Genomic DNA, 14,703 nt, shown 5'->3' on the forward strand with positions numbered 1-14,703 from the left:
GGGGCTAGTCGGTACGCGGAAGCCGTGGGTCTGCAGAGCTCGGTGCTGGGGAGGGTGCCCTGAGCCACCCGTTTGTGTGGGAGCGGCGCGGGGGTGGGGGAGAAGGGAGGAACAGAGGGAGCCTTTCCCCGTAGACCAGGGACCTGGGAACGCTCGGCTTGGTCTGAGAGAACACTGAGAAGGAGCCTGGTGCCTGACGGCGGTGCGGGCGGGTGGGATGCGCTCCCTGAGCCAGGGTCAGGGGCTCCGTCCATAGATCCGACCCAGATGCTGTTGGCGAGCGCTCCCGCTGGCAGCTCGCGGCTCTGCAGGCATCCGCGGTCCCCGATCGCGGTCCCGTTGCTGGCTTCTCGCCCGCTGGTCGCACCTCGCTGCGAATCGGAGCTTGCCGAAGACGCAGTGCTGACTGCGGGGTTTTGGGAGTCGTGGGTGAGCGGGGCGGGTGGCGCAGCTATGCGGTCCTTCTGGCAGTGTGCCGAATTTGAACTGCCGAATTTGGAAGAAGACTTAAGGCGATTTTTTTTTCCTTATTTTTCTCCCGTGTCAGACGTTTCCTCTTTTTCTTTTTGTCCTCACTGATTTAATGAAGCAGATCTGCTAGAGATTACGTAACTGTTTCTCTGCAGAGTGAACTGGGATATGCTGATTATCTCTTTTGTCAGGGGGGAACCAGCGGACAAAAGATGTCTAAGGGAACTACATTTCAGAGCCGGTTTTACAGTGGGTTGGATATTTTATTTTTCTTTTCAAAATGCATAAACAATGCTTGCAGTGTTTCTAGCAAAGATCGCCAGCAAAAGACAGCGGCTAATCTAATTTACTAACCAAATAGAGGCTAGCTTAAGCAGATTTTGCCTTTGGGGTTATGAGAAGTAGCTAGATTTTAAAATTAAAACATTAACTTCTCCCATCACCCTTTCTATTCATCGTGTGCTCAAAGTACAGAGCATTTGTATGTGGAGGAAAGCAACAGGAGAAAGCTCAGTATGAACTCCTGTTAAACCAATGACAGTACCTACTTCATATGTCAGCATTGCATTTAGTTCAGTGGCTGTTGGAAATGCCTGATGGTTCATAGTTGAACTGTACTTACATTTAATTTTTTGCGTTAATCATAGAATCTTAGAATGGTTTGGGTTGGAAAGGACCTTAAGATCATCTGGTCCCAGCCCCCTGCCATGGTCAGGAGCACCTCACACTGTATCAGGTTGCTCAAAGCCCTGTCCAGCCTAGTCTTGAACACTGCCAGGAGTGAGGCAGTGAGGCATGCACAACTTCTTTGGGCAACCTGTGCCAGTGCCTCACCAGCCTCACAGTTAAGAACTTCTACCTCATATCTAACCTAAATCTTTCCTGTGTAAGTTTAAACCCACTACCCCTTGTCTTACTGCTGCAGTTCCTGATGAATTCCTCTCCAGCATCCTCGTAGGCCCCTTCAAATATTGGAAGACTGCTATGAGCTCTTAATGCAGCCTTCTCTTCCCCATATATGTAACTCCATCTTGTAATGATCTCAAGGTTACGGCAGCAAAGAGCAGATCATTATTGTTAAACCTGATAGTGGTTAAAACATCTGTAAATGAAAACTAGTTGTATCTTTAATGCAGAAAACAGTCGTACTTGGACCAGCACTCTGTTCTGTAAAAAGACTGTTGATTTTCTGGGGAATTCCATTCTGAAATTCAAAAGAGAAGGACTATAGCCCATATAATAATCTGTAATAATCATTTAATTATGAAATTAACAACCTTCCCCCCATATATAATGAAAATTAGTTTCTGAAAAGGTGGTATGTTTAAAGCTTGTCACAAATGCATTACCAAATACATGTTTGTGTTAGTGCACAGGCTAAATGGTGACAATTATGAGCTGGCTTTTGTGAAGTAATCGTGGAGATCTCAGTCCAATTCTTAACAAACCAATGAAGGGAGGTCTCATAACTAGCTCTAAGCAACTGCCACTTCTCTTGCAAAAATACTAAGCATCAAAAATGAACAGCAAATTGGTTATGTGTGTGTCAAATGACTGTAGCAGTTTAAAAGTTAACATATGTTCACTGCAGTAACCGCTAAGCTGAGATACTTTGAGAATGTCAAAGCACTTTGATATGATACAACGAAGCGTGTTGATAGAGCGCTGTAAAGGCCTGATCTAAGTTCTGGTACTTCTGATACTCACATGGGAACATCCAGAGAAATAAAATTGCTTTTTACTGAGTTTTAGGTTCCACACATAGAATTATTATTTTTTTAATAGATGACAAGTTACTAGTATTTAGAATGCCTTGGTGTTTAATGCAAAAGTATCCTTGTTTTCCTTAGTCAAGCACATACGTGTAGGATCCTTAAGGTAGGCCTCAGTGTTCAGCAAAACAGAAAAGCAACTAGGTAATTCTTTGTGGTTGTGTCTAAAATGTGTGCTTCCTTCTTGAAGGGAGAGTACATAAAGTGTAAGAGTTATGAGGAACTTGCTTCAACATTAATTAAATATCTTTGTTTCTGTAATACAGTAAGAACACATCATCATCATCATCATCATATACTTGAATAGGCTGCTTAGTTTAAGAAAGCTTCAGCTAACAATATACTGGTTTAGGGTGTAATCAGTTGACTACCTGCTATTTTTGTCTTTTCAAAATGATGTTACATTAATTTTGAAGGTACTGATGTATTTTGTATGAGTTTGTAATACAGAGTGCCTATTTTTACACTGCAGAAACTCATACTGAAGCATGGTGAATTTCTTAAGGATGCTTAAGAGGAAAAACGAGGAAACTTGTCCTTTGCTGTTCAGTTTAAGAAAAAAAAATCCTGTAAAAGGAGCTTTGACTAGCATAAGCAAAAAGGCAGTCTTTGAAGTACTGTGTGCACAAAGGTCAGTGAAATAAAATGGAAACCACAATTTACTAATAAGTTTTGTCTTTTTATAATGTATTCTCATGCTGTGCATCCTATTCTTAAAATGTGCTAAATAAATGGAAGCAGGTTTAATAGTTAAATCTTCATTTACTCTAAAAATCATGAATCTTAAGAGAGTCCCAAATTGACTTGTTTGTACAAAATTTGTTTATACTTTTCTGAAAAACACAGAGAACCTTCCCTGTCCCTCCAGAAACATCTTTAGTCCATCATGGGAAGAGAGGTCACCTACTGCAAGTTACTGTCAGTTAGCTTTACCCCCAGAAGTAGGGATCAGTTATTTTTGAAGATTATTTTTTATCTTTTACACTAGTTAAAGTACCGCTGATTTTTCAGGAGCTTACCATTGATTTGGATGCCTTTATTAACAGAAATAATTGGTGCAGGGAGAAAAGGAAAATGGAGGCATATGAAAGTATGCAAATACTTTCACAAACTGAAAGATTTTTTTCAGCTGGCCAAAGTTTATTTTAAGTCTTGCTGTTCTTTAATGTGCCTGTATATTAATAAAATTACAAGATTCAGATTGTTTCAAATTAAGGATCTGTTTTAAAACAAAACCAAAATACCTGAAAAACTGCCACAATTTGCAGGTTCACAGTACTTACCTGACACCTTTGTTCTAAGACAAGCTGTCAGAAGCTGGTGTATTGATTTAACTAAAAATAATAGTCAGGGTATGAAGAAGTAGCAACATATTGCCCTCAGTGCACAAATGAAATGACATGCATGCATTTTTATTTTAACTGTGAGTGTGGAGATTTTTGTTTGTCTGAAGCACATGAGATTTGCTCTGGATTTTGGTTAGGTTTTTTTTGTGTTAATGCCCTACCTATGTAAATTAAATGTGATTGTCAATAGGCATATGGTTTGGTTCAAGCTTTCAAAACATTCTGTATCACTTTAGACATTTGTCCCCTTCCTTCCTTCAAAACCAACATCCCGTCCTTCCCACCCCCAAACGCCAGAACACTTACGAAAATACCCACCAGGGTACAAATATGTATGTTCTTAATTACATTGTGCAAAGAATATTGATTTATTATTTCATTTGTAATATTATAAAAGCAAGAGTAGATGAATGAACCACAGATGTGAAGTTGAACTGAAATGCTTTTGTATGCATTGAAATATACATGTAACAGAGCACAAAAGATCTTCTCAGAGGTAAAAAAGAGCAGAAGCTGGAGAAGTACCAAGTATTCTAATGATTACGGAGGAATGGCATATCTAAAGAGCCAAAACAAATTATCTAGTGTGTATGTGAAGACAAGTATTTGCTTTCAAATGAGGAAGTGGTTATTTTACAGAGTTAAGGAGAGCTGGTAGCTGCATTCATTATCTTGAACTGACTGGATATGTTCAGTAGGTAGAGGTATGGCAACTGGTGAGGTACACTTAATTAGTGCAGCTTAAGATTTAATAGGAAACAATGAGTAAGCAGGTGATAACTACAGGGGAGGAGGATAGAATTCAATAATGCTTACGCATTGCTACCCATTACAGTATTTTGAAGAGCCTTTTCTCATTCTCCCTGCTTTTTCGTGCTCCCAGAGGGGATAATCATTAACTTTTAACATTATTTGTGGTTATTTTAGCTGTATGGTCTGATCCTGGAAGTCATACTATACTGCTTACATAGTAGCAAATGTTGATTTAATGGACTATAAACATACAGTCGGGAGTGGGGAGCCTGTCTTTGTCTGAAAACTTGCGTCTGAATAAACGTCAGCAGTGTTGCTTGATTCATTGCTTGTATTGCCTTGTCAAAAATACTAAATGAATGCAATGTGATTTGTGTAAACTAAAAAGGCAGCTTATATGTTTACGACACTGGACACTGCTGATGTCCTTGCCTTTCCACATTGTGTGTAGATTGACATAGGTTTATTACTTTTTTTCTAAGTGTTTGGATTGTCCTGTTAAGAAGTATATCTTCTGCATTTTTTGTTTACATTGAGTAAAAGTAATGAGTTTCACAATAGAAGTAGCTGCATTAGGCATGTTACTATCACTTGTTTTTTTCTGAAATGAAGTTACACTTTTTGCCAGTCTTAATTTGGATCTGCTATTGTGTCCTCTTTTTTTTAGCACAGAACTACCATATTTTGAGCTGATTTTTGTCATGTACCAGGACACATACAGATCCATTTAAAAACATTATTTTCTTAACTGACTTAAGTAAACTAACTTTGACTTCAACTTTGAAAAAATTTGAGAGATTTTAATCTACATCGCTTTACTTGCCAGAGCCTGCATGAAGCTATTTTTGTCTTTGCCTGAGTCATACTTGAGTTGATTCCATGTCTTCTTCTTGGCTTTAAACAAAGTTATGCATTTAAAATAATTCCATGAATAGAACTTCACAGAAAACTTGTAGCTGTACTGCTTGCTGTTCTAAGTATTCTCTTTTAATTGTTGTCCAGCCTGACTAGTGTTACAGAAGAAGCAAGACTGGCCCCACCTGTTGCCAGTGTACTGGTAAATTCCCACATTCTGATTATCTGCATTCTTCTTGTTCAGACTAGGTGACTGGAGAAAGCTGTATGGCAGGTGAGCGAGGAATCTCCTTCCAAATACATGTGTATTTTCTGATTGTAACCCACAGGTTTACAGTTTCTAGGAACATTCAATTTGCTGGAGAAAGACCAAGAGACTAATCAAATCAAGGATGATACCTTAATCACTCATTCATATTAATATGGTGGGAAGGGAACTTAATAAATGTAATCAGGTGTTTATGCATAGATTTTATTATAATGGACTAAAGAAACCGTTATACTGCTTCAAACTTGAATTAACTCCACCAGAACTCTAGTTGAGTTTCCTGATTTAATGGGTAGAAATTGGCTGATGCTGATTGGCTATAGCTCACCCTGTGTTTAACCAGGCCCAGGCAGGAGGACTGGTATCTCCTGTCTGCAATAACTACGCAGTAGTCCCCTGCCCCCAGCTTGTGTGGTTTCTGCTTACTTGCCACTAAAGTGTCTTTGTTATGTGTTGAGAAAGTATAGTTGGATATGTCTCCTGCACAGATTATCTGTGAACATTTGCATGGATGGTACAAACAGAACTTACCTTTATAACACTAAAACACCATCTGTGTTAAAGGAGTAACAGCAGTAACTGTAAAATTCAGGTGAATCAGGCCTAAGGAAGAGCTGCCAACTGTCACCCAAAATGCACATCTACTTGCTTTGGGTACCTTTGTTCCTGTCTTTTTGAGTGGAATAAATTGTAGTGTATAAGACAGTATTTGCAAGTTCTGTATCCAGGTGTATGTATTTTGAAAGACAAGATAAATAAAAATGTGGACAGTGTAAAGGACCTGAAATCCGGTTTTTGATGAGTAAGAACAGGTATCTCCATGGTTGCAGATGGCTACTGGGAAAAGAACCTTGCATATTTCTATTGGGGACTGTGCTTTTATCATTTGGTATTATTGGTAGAAATGAGATTTGAACTGAATTTCAGTTTACCAGCTTCCGCTAAAGGGCTGCTTCTCCTTTGTATACAGGACCTCAGAATTCTAAGCAGTTTCCTTTCTTCATCTGAAGAAGTTAATGAAGAAGGAAATATCACTCTTTGGTTGTTGCAGATAAACAAGTGTCAAGAAGTGAGAATTAAATTGCTCACTTCCAGAAGTCTGCAGTAATACTGAGTAGCTCAAACCTGGGCATGCACGTTTATACGTTTAAATGTATAAAGTTATTTTCTCTTTTGCAAAGACTTCGAGGGGAAGGGGAGGAGAGAGGGAGAAAATGAAGCCTTTGGCTTTTACAAATCACTAATGAGTTTTCTTACTTGCTCCAGATCTCCCTCAGTGCCCAAGGCAGCAGGGATCCTGTGACTGTGAGGGTGGTGAGGCACTTAACAGGTTGCCCAAGAAGACGTAAATGCTTCATCCCTGGGAGTGTTCAAGGCTAGACTGGACAGAGCCTTGGGCGACGAGGCTAGTGTGAGGTGTCCTTGTCCACGGAAGGGGGTTGGAACTAGATGATCTTAAGGTCCTTTCCAACCCTAACCCTTCTATGATTCTATGATCCGTGGGTTCACTGATGTTGCTAGTACTTCCCTGCCGTGAAAAAAGGGTGTGACAGTTCCCCCGGGCGAGGGGCAGCGCACCGTGCAAGTGGAGGAAGGAAGCCCGGGTGCGCGGGGCCGGTGTGACAGGTGACCCGGCAAGGCAGGTTCACTCGAGTAGTCGCGCTAATCCTGCAACCATCGCATTCCCACACGCCCCCCAGCTCTTGCAGCCTGAGGCAGCCCGCACCCTTCCTCGCCGCAGGCCAGGCAACTCCGTGCCGCGGGGCAAGCCCGCAGCAGCACCGCGCCTGAGGCGAACCGGGAGAAAGCTGCTCGCGGCCAGGTGAAAATCCTTCCCGCTTCCCCCTCCGCCCGCCAGCTTGGCTCCGCTCGGTTCTTCCCGGGCCGGCAGAGTTGTCGCACAGGCCTCGCAATGTGCTCCCCCCGGTGGCGGTGGTGGCGCCTGCGCACGGCCGGGGCGCGGCAGGAGAGGCCCCGACGCGTTGCGGTGAAGGCAGGTTCCTGCCGCCGCTTGCATGAAAGCGGCTGGGATACAAGGTGGAGCCGCCAGCCCGGCCCGGTGCGGCTGGGCGGCCCCGCCTGAGCGCCGCGGGTGAGGGGCACCCCTCCTGCAGCCTCACCCGCCCCTCAGGAGGGCTGGGGGGCCCCAGAGGTGAAGCCCCGCGGGGAGCCACCGTCCTCCGTAGCGCGGGCAAAGCTGCAGTGGGGGCAGGGCCGGGCGGGGCAAGGCTAGGCGCCAGCGGGGAGGGACCGGGGCCGGGACTGAGGCGGGGTGGGGCGGGGACCTACCCGGTGCCCGGCCTCCCCCTTACGGAGTCGTCCCGTGCCGGGCGGCCGTATCATCCGTCCCGGAGAAGGGCGGGTGTGCGTGGGGACGCGTGGCCACGGCCGCTGTCTCCGGGATCCGCGCCCTGGAGGTAGTACAGGCCCTACGGTAGGAGCGCTGCCTGGCGTGGGGCCTGGCAGGGGTGTCGGGTCTGCCCGCGGCGGGGGGTACGTTTACTCTTCGCACTGCACGGTTCGGTGCGCGGTCCGCTCAGAGGCTCTTCTCAGCATTACAGCGAGTCGGCATTACAACACAACTTTAACGTTCCGCGAAGCGGAAAGGCTACGGGTGACCCCTGTCCCTCGGCTCTCGGTGAGGCCGTAGCTGTGTGGCTCCTGCCCGGCCCGGCCGGCTAACCTGTCATAGGCAGTGCGTGGAAAACACGGCGGCCGGGATGGCTTCTGCTGAACGGCCGCTGAACTTAACGCTCTCTGGGGAGGCCTTTATTAGTATTTGGGTGTGTTTTCATTTTCCTGCATCCTACTGCAGTTGTGGAAATCTAGCACAGCAAATGCTTCTCTAGGTGTCGGTTCAAGTGCGTGACAGAGAGAATCTGAGAAATAGGCTGTGGATCAAGGAGTGGTGTGGTGTTTCTTTTCAGTGTGAACTGTTTTCAGGCACTGGGTTTTGTCAGATGCTTAGGAATCCTGACCTGGGTGAACTTCAGTTATGTACACTGGCAGCTGTAGGCTCTCTGTGGTTTGTTACAGGCAGAGGTGAAATTCTATGTACCTGTATGGTGTAAACTCATGAAACTTCTGGATAGCCTTGTGGTATGAATGTTTGTGTCTGTTTTTGCATCATGAGGGAATTAGCTGTCCAACGAGTGTGTTCTCACCGGTAATGTTCTGTTAGAAAAATAGATTTGCGAACTACTTTCATGGGTTATACTTAATGAAAAGGCTTCCCAGTTTTGCAGGTAGCTTTCAGCCTGTTTCATTGCTGCGTGTAATGATGGGTAACAGACTGACCGGCCCCACCTTCCGGCTAATCCTTCAGTGAAATCATACTCGTGACCTAAGAGTTTTTCTGGAAATTATACCCCATGATGAGCATTGTGGATGCAAGTGCAAGGCTGTGTCGGGATGTATTTATTTTTTTTTTTGGCTGGGGAGTGGCAAGATAATCTCCTTTTCTGGAGACCTTCCTATTTAAGGTCAAGATAATTTTATCCCATACCCCAGTTTCAGCAGAACAATTTTTTATTGTTAGTCTCTGATGTCTCAATTAATTATGATTTTTTTTAATGCCAACATAAATTAAAGGAAGTATTCCCCCCTCTCCCCCCGAAAGCTTTATAAAAATAATTTGGTTTTTGTCTGTGTTGTGGTTTTTATTTTTTTCTTTTTTCTTTTTTTGTCTTTTTGAAGAGAATCCCAGAGCCACGACTAGTCTTGGTGTGTGAAGTGATACCTTATCTACGTTTGTGTGAAGTGACATCTGATCTCAGGCTTAGCTTTCAGTTCAAGTTTTGGAGATGGCAGTGTTCATAATTAAGTTTTCATATTCCGGAAAGTCACAGATTGTCTCTCAAAGGGAAGCTTTTGAACTTGAAAAATAGTCAGTTGTTGTGGTAGTAGATGGTAAAACACTGGTTTATATTGGTTAGCTTACTGTTGCTAGGAGCAGATTCCCTGAAATTATGTGTGAGAAGCTACAATTAGCAAGGGAAAACCTGGGAGAAGGTGTTAGGAAGTCCTTTTGGCTTACAGAAGGAGCTTGCTATTTCACCTCATGTTTAGGTTTTAGTCTAGGAAAAACATTCATCTTGTCACTCAGGAACTTGTCAGCAACGTATCTTATGTTTAGAGACTTTGCAGTCCTTAAAATTCATGAAATACTCTGCTGGGAACCACCTGCTTTTGGCTCCCAGTGTGTTACTTGAAACTCCTCCTTGAATTCCAGTATCTGCAAGCTTCTTGCTTTTAGGAGGTTGCTCCTGCAACATGAATTGCTAATGTCCAAAAGATCTGAATGCTGCTGAAGTCACCCTGGGCCTGGAGTATAGCTGCAGTAACTGAAGTGTTTCACTCCTTAACCAACTTAGAGGGAAGTCATGGTTGTCGGACCAAGTGTGGGAGTACTGAACAAGGCAGCTGCTTGTATGGGCACTTAAAAGGGATTTGTAATGGCAGTGTATCTACAGGTATGTTTTCAAGCCATGCACTATCCGCAGCTTAGCTGTCCAATATCCTGTATCAAGAAGATTATGAGCTGCTCATTGTATGTCTTGAATATGATTCAGTGTGGTTTACATTTGGAAATACAGTTTTGTAACAGTTCAATGTAGAAAGACTGGGGGGGGGCTGGGGTGGGATGGGAGCACCCAAACATCCTTCCTTCCTTTTGCAACAGCTGCAGAGGTGGCCATCCTGCAACTGTCACCCTGAAACCTTAACACATTACAGGGCACATATTTTTTTTCACTACATCTTAAAAAAACCTCTTACAATTTATGAGAAGCAGGATGTGCAGGGTTTTGTGTACTGGAGGTAGGTAATACTTTTTAATTGCTTCAGGTGTATTTCATAAGCTGAATGGTATAAATCAAGGTTTTGAAAGTGAAGAGTTGTTATCGAGAGTTTTATGGATTGTGAGATGGTTGTATTTCTCCATACTAATGAGGTAGAATGGCTCGAAGTGTATTTGGGTAGATAAATCTGCAACAGGAAGCTGAATATTTTTATTTGTTGTTTATTTCTATTGCCTTAAAACCAGACTTGGAAGATTTGCTTTAACTCAGCTGGTGAAAGGCAAGGTTAGATGCTTGGGTTGATTTCTTTCCAGACTGACCTTAGCCGTCAGGATGGTGTAAGCCAAGGGAGGAGTCACTGGATTAGGTGTTGGAAAGCACCTCTGACATTTAGCACTGTGCTAGTGAAGCATTTCCAAGAGCTGTGGGGAAAGTTACTGGATTTCCAGTTCTTGTTCAGTTTTTGTTGTAGGGAAATGTTTAGTTTCTGCCATGAATGTCCTTTCCCTCCTGGCTTTTTTTGCACTCCTCTCCCTCTCTGTGCTGTTGACCTTCTACCTGATGAAAGTGTTATGCTAGCTGGGCAACAAGTAGCTGACTTTTGCAGTATTTATGTCAATTTAAATCACACAAGTTTTGAATGTGATACTCTGTGAGCCTGGAAATGGCAAGTTTGTAGTATTTTGAGGAGTAACTTTATGCTTGCCATGTCTGTAACTTTCCAGGAGCTTCTTTCCAGGCAAGAAATGAAGTAATGTTGGTGACATGTATCAGACTTTTTTTTTTTTTTTACAGCTAAGTGGACTGGTGGTAATCAGATGCATTGCATAGTTGGCAAGCTGTTGTATGGGGATTTGGGGTTTCAGTCTTCTGTGAAGCTTTATGTATGTCCTTTTGAATGTCTGAGTCTATACTGCAGTTTATCTAGTTATGTCAAAAAGTCAACACTTTGCTATAATGCAGCAATGGATAAATTAATCAGCTGACTTTTTTTTGTTTTTCCTAAAAATATTTATAGCAATAAATATTTATAGCAAAGGTACAAGGAAATGACAGTAGGTGATTTTCAGAAGTGTGTTTTCTTTGACTAGCTTTTTCATTTTACTTCGAATTTGAAAATTATTTTCCACCAAAAACTGAAGATTGATTTTTTTTTTTTCTTCCCTACTTAGAGGAGTTGGTTAGCTTTAGTTATTAAAGGGTTATTTTCTGCCATTTCCTTATAAAGTCTTACAGTTACATCTGGAAGAAAAGTATCTCTAGTTGTGGTAGAATACAGTGTAGGATTTGCCAACTTGAAACTTAGTTGTGAAGTTTGAAGGATTTCCCCAGATTGTCAGTCACTAGAGTTTCAAACTGGATTATAGATAACCAAACCCTTTATGTATTGTACTGTGGATTGAGCTTTCAGGATACAAAGCGGGTTGTGCCAGTAACTGTGGCATCTCAAAATAGCCTGTGAAAGTTTTAATCTAACATGAGGCCTCATGTTTTTATTAAGGAGATTGTTCACATCCAGTAACTTTGCTACTCGGTATAGCTCTAAAATGTTTTCTGTCAAAAAACAGTTAAAAATACTCATGGAAGTTGTCTTTTGGGGCACTGAATTGGGAAACAGTGTCATACGTGAAAGAGTAAATTATTAAATGGTCAGAGGGGTTATTTAAGGTATAATTTCTAAGCCATTTTGAAAGGCACAGTCCTCCTTATGGTACAAGGTGGGATGGTGGAGGCAACATGACTATTAACAGTGGCCAGTTCTTACTGCTGGCCAAAGGAAGAGCACTGTGCTGCCCTGGCAAATGTTTCTTATGTAGTCTCATGTCCCATACTGCAGTTTTCCATATTGTGCAGAAATATTTGTGGGTTTTGGCTGCTCATCCTAAATTTTGAACATACCTATTCCTACAAGTGTAAATTTAGGTAAATAGTCTGTTTCTGCAAACAATCTACTTCTGTGTTTATAAAAGTAAACCAGAAGCCATATTTTGGAATTAAGGTTACCTAGAGCACAAAGACTGCAGTAATCTTTTTATATAGCTGTATTCAAACAGACCTTTTCAGTGTCTTGAAAAAGAATATTTCAACTTATGAACAGCTTCGGAGATTTCAGAGCATGTGAAATGATATGCTATCAAAGGCCAGTTTGTTTCTGGTGTGTTCTGGGAGAATCCACATGTACTTTTGAGAGGTAAAAGTGTCTTTTGAAAGCATACCCCAGAATGCAATCACCTGATCTCATGGAGATTTTGATTTTGTTTTTTTTTTTCTGCCTAGCATTTATGAAATTTTAAATCATTACATGTTTTCTCAGTTCATACCCAGGGTTTTCTCTCTTTCATTTTTAGTTCAGTGTGTTTTTTTTTTTTTTTTTAACGCAGTTCTGTGCCCTGAACTTTGGTGTTCCTTCCTTTTTTTTTCATACTATTTTGTATGTACGATTTACAAAGATTTTGCTCATCTAGTTGTTTCCACTATCTGATAAATAAGTACACAGTAAAGAAATTACTTATTTGCTGTGCACTTGTTAATGCTTTCTTTTGTTAAACTTTCAAATCAAGTAACTCTATGATGAGTGTAAGTGAAGACTGAGTTCTGGCTTTGAAAATAACATAATGCTAGCTTTGGATACAAAGCAAAACAGGAAAATATATGTAGAAGAACACTCTTTCAGGTTTTTGCAGACTTACTAGGGTAGATATATAAGGTAAAACTGAAGCTTTGTTTTGTCTCTTCATTAATATGATTTTATATGTGGTTTTTGCAATTCATTTGTTCATGATAATACAACATATTTTAATATATAGCAAACAGACTCATAAAATAGGCCTTTCTGAATAAAGTGTATTATTTTAAGAAAACAGGTTTCTGAAAATAAAACCACAGAAAATAGAATATATTGCAAGTAGAAGATTTAGTAGTATCAATAAACTGTGCATATTGATACTTTGTTTTGCCTTTTTTAGTTTCACTTGGTAAAAATAGCTGACTTCTTTGGAGTATAGTTACAAAATACTTCCCTGCGAAGTCTAGTGTTACCCCGGTAAATTTCAAATTTCAGAGGTCTCTGGCCCTCTCAGGAGTTTTCATGTGGTGGGTTTTGTTTTGTTTTGTTTTCTTGGAAGGGGGGATATGTGTGTTTGATGTGAAGGTTTTTTTGAGTGGAAGAGGGGTTTAAGAAAATAAAATACAAAGATAGTTTACATTTTTTAGTAACATTTATTCTTCCAAGACATGCCTGTCCATGTTAAGTATTTTGGTTAGTTGAAGCATGTGAACTCTGTTATGTAAACTCAGAATGTCTTCTATTTTCAGTAGCAGTCAGATTGGCTTCGTTTTCCCTAAGAGATTTCCAATAGAAGCATTGTAACATGAAAACTGAGGTTTATTTTATTAATTTTTTTTTCAGCCTCCATGGTCTAGAGAGATAGGCTTTATCTGTACACATTGTTTCTGAGCACGTCTGATTTTTGTGGCAGAATCATTTTGCCCTGTTGTCCTGGGTTTAGCAGTGGCAGTCATTTTTCTCTTTCTTGGTAGCTGGTGCAGGGCTGTGTTTTGACTTTCAGCTGGGAACAAAGCTGAAAAGCAATGATGTTTTGGTTTGGCCAAGGACTTTGTGGGCCTCATGCTCTTCCAGGGAGGAGGGGAGCCGGGAGGAAGCAGAGACAGGACACCTGACCCAAACTGACCAAAGAGGTATTCCATACCACAGCACGTCATGCCCAGGATGTAACTGGGAGTTAGCCGGAAGGGCTGGGTGGACTGCAGGGTTGGAGGAGGTATGAGTCGGTGCTTGATCGGGCTGTGGGGGGGCAAGTTATCGGTCACCTGGTGATGGGGTGTTTTATGCTCTTCCCTTGTTATTTCTTTTATCATTACTATTGGTGGTAGCAGTAGTGATTTGTGTTATACCTGAGTTACTAAACTGTTCTTATCTCAACCTGTGGGAGTTGCATTTCTTTTTGATTCTCCTCTCCGTCCCTCCAGGAGTAGGGGGAGGGCAAGAAGGGGGGGAGTGGGTAACAAGCTGTCTGGCTGTGGGTTAAACCACGACACCTGTTGAACTAGCACTGCTCATTTTCCTTGCCATTAGCTTGCCAGATACTGGTAGATTTGTCTTCCATGGGAGTTGTTTGGAACTTTTTGGGGAGATTTGCCCTTGCAAGAAAATGGGCTTTATGGCAAGATAGTCTGGTATGACTCCAAAATATAGACATGTTTTTTTTTAAAGGTGTGTTTACAAACCCTCCAGTTTCAGTGAAAAAGAAAAAAAGAGGAAAAAACAACTGTGAAAGTAGAGTTGCTGTTAAAATAAAGGGTTCGAGCCTCAGATGTGAGCTTACTGTATTGAACATATGACAATCTCTTTCCGATGTGATGTTTTCAAAACACTCATGAAAGTGCTCAGTGCTGATGTATTGTAATGGTGACTATGC

General features: G+C 41.8%; 1 protein-coding gene across 2 annotated transcripts in view; it reads left to right on the forward strand.

Annotated features, from left to right (window-relative positions):
- The first annotated feature begins 7,804 nt into the window (after window positions 1-7,804).
- AGTPBP1 (ATP/GTP binding carboxypeptidase 1) overlaps window positions 7,805-14,703 on the forward strand; it is a 69,599-nt gene continuing 62,700 nt past the window's right edge. Inside the window, exon 1 of one of the 2 annotated variants that reach the window (XM_061343937.1) lies at window positions 7,805-7,899. The gene's annotated coding sequence lies outside the window, so the exon portion shown is untranslated. The remainder of the gene's footprint in view (window positions 7,900-14,703) is intronic. The other variant, XM_061343941.1, reaches the window with a different exon arrangement.

The sequence above is a fragment of the Neopsephotus bourkii genome, unplaced genomic scaffold (genome assembly GCF_033783945.1).
Source record: "Neopsephotus bourkii isolate Nb327-2 ecotype Australia unplaced genomic scaffold, CSIRO-AGI_Nbou_v1 NB_1831, whole genome shotgun sequence".
NCBI lineage: Eukaryota > Metazoa > Chordata > Aves > Psittaciformes > Psittacidae > Neopsephotus > Neopsephotus bourkii.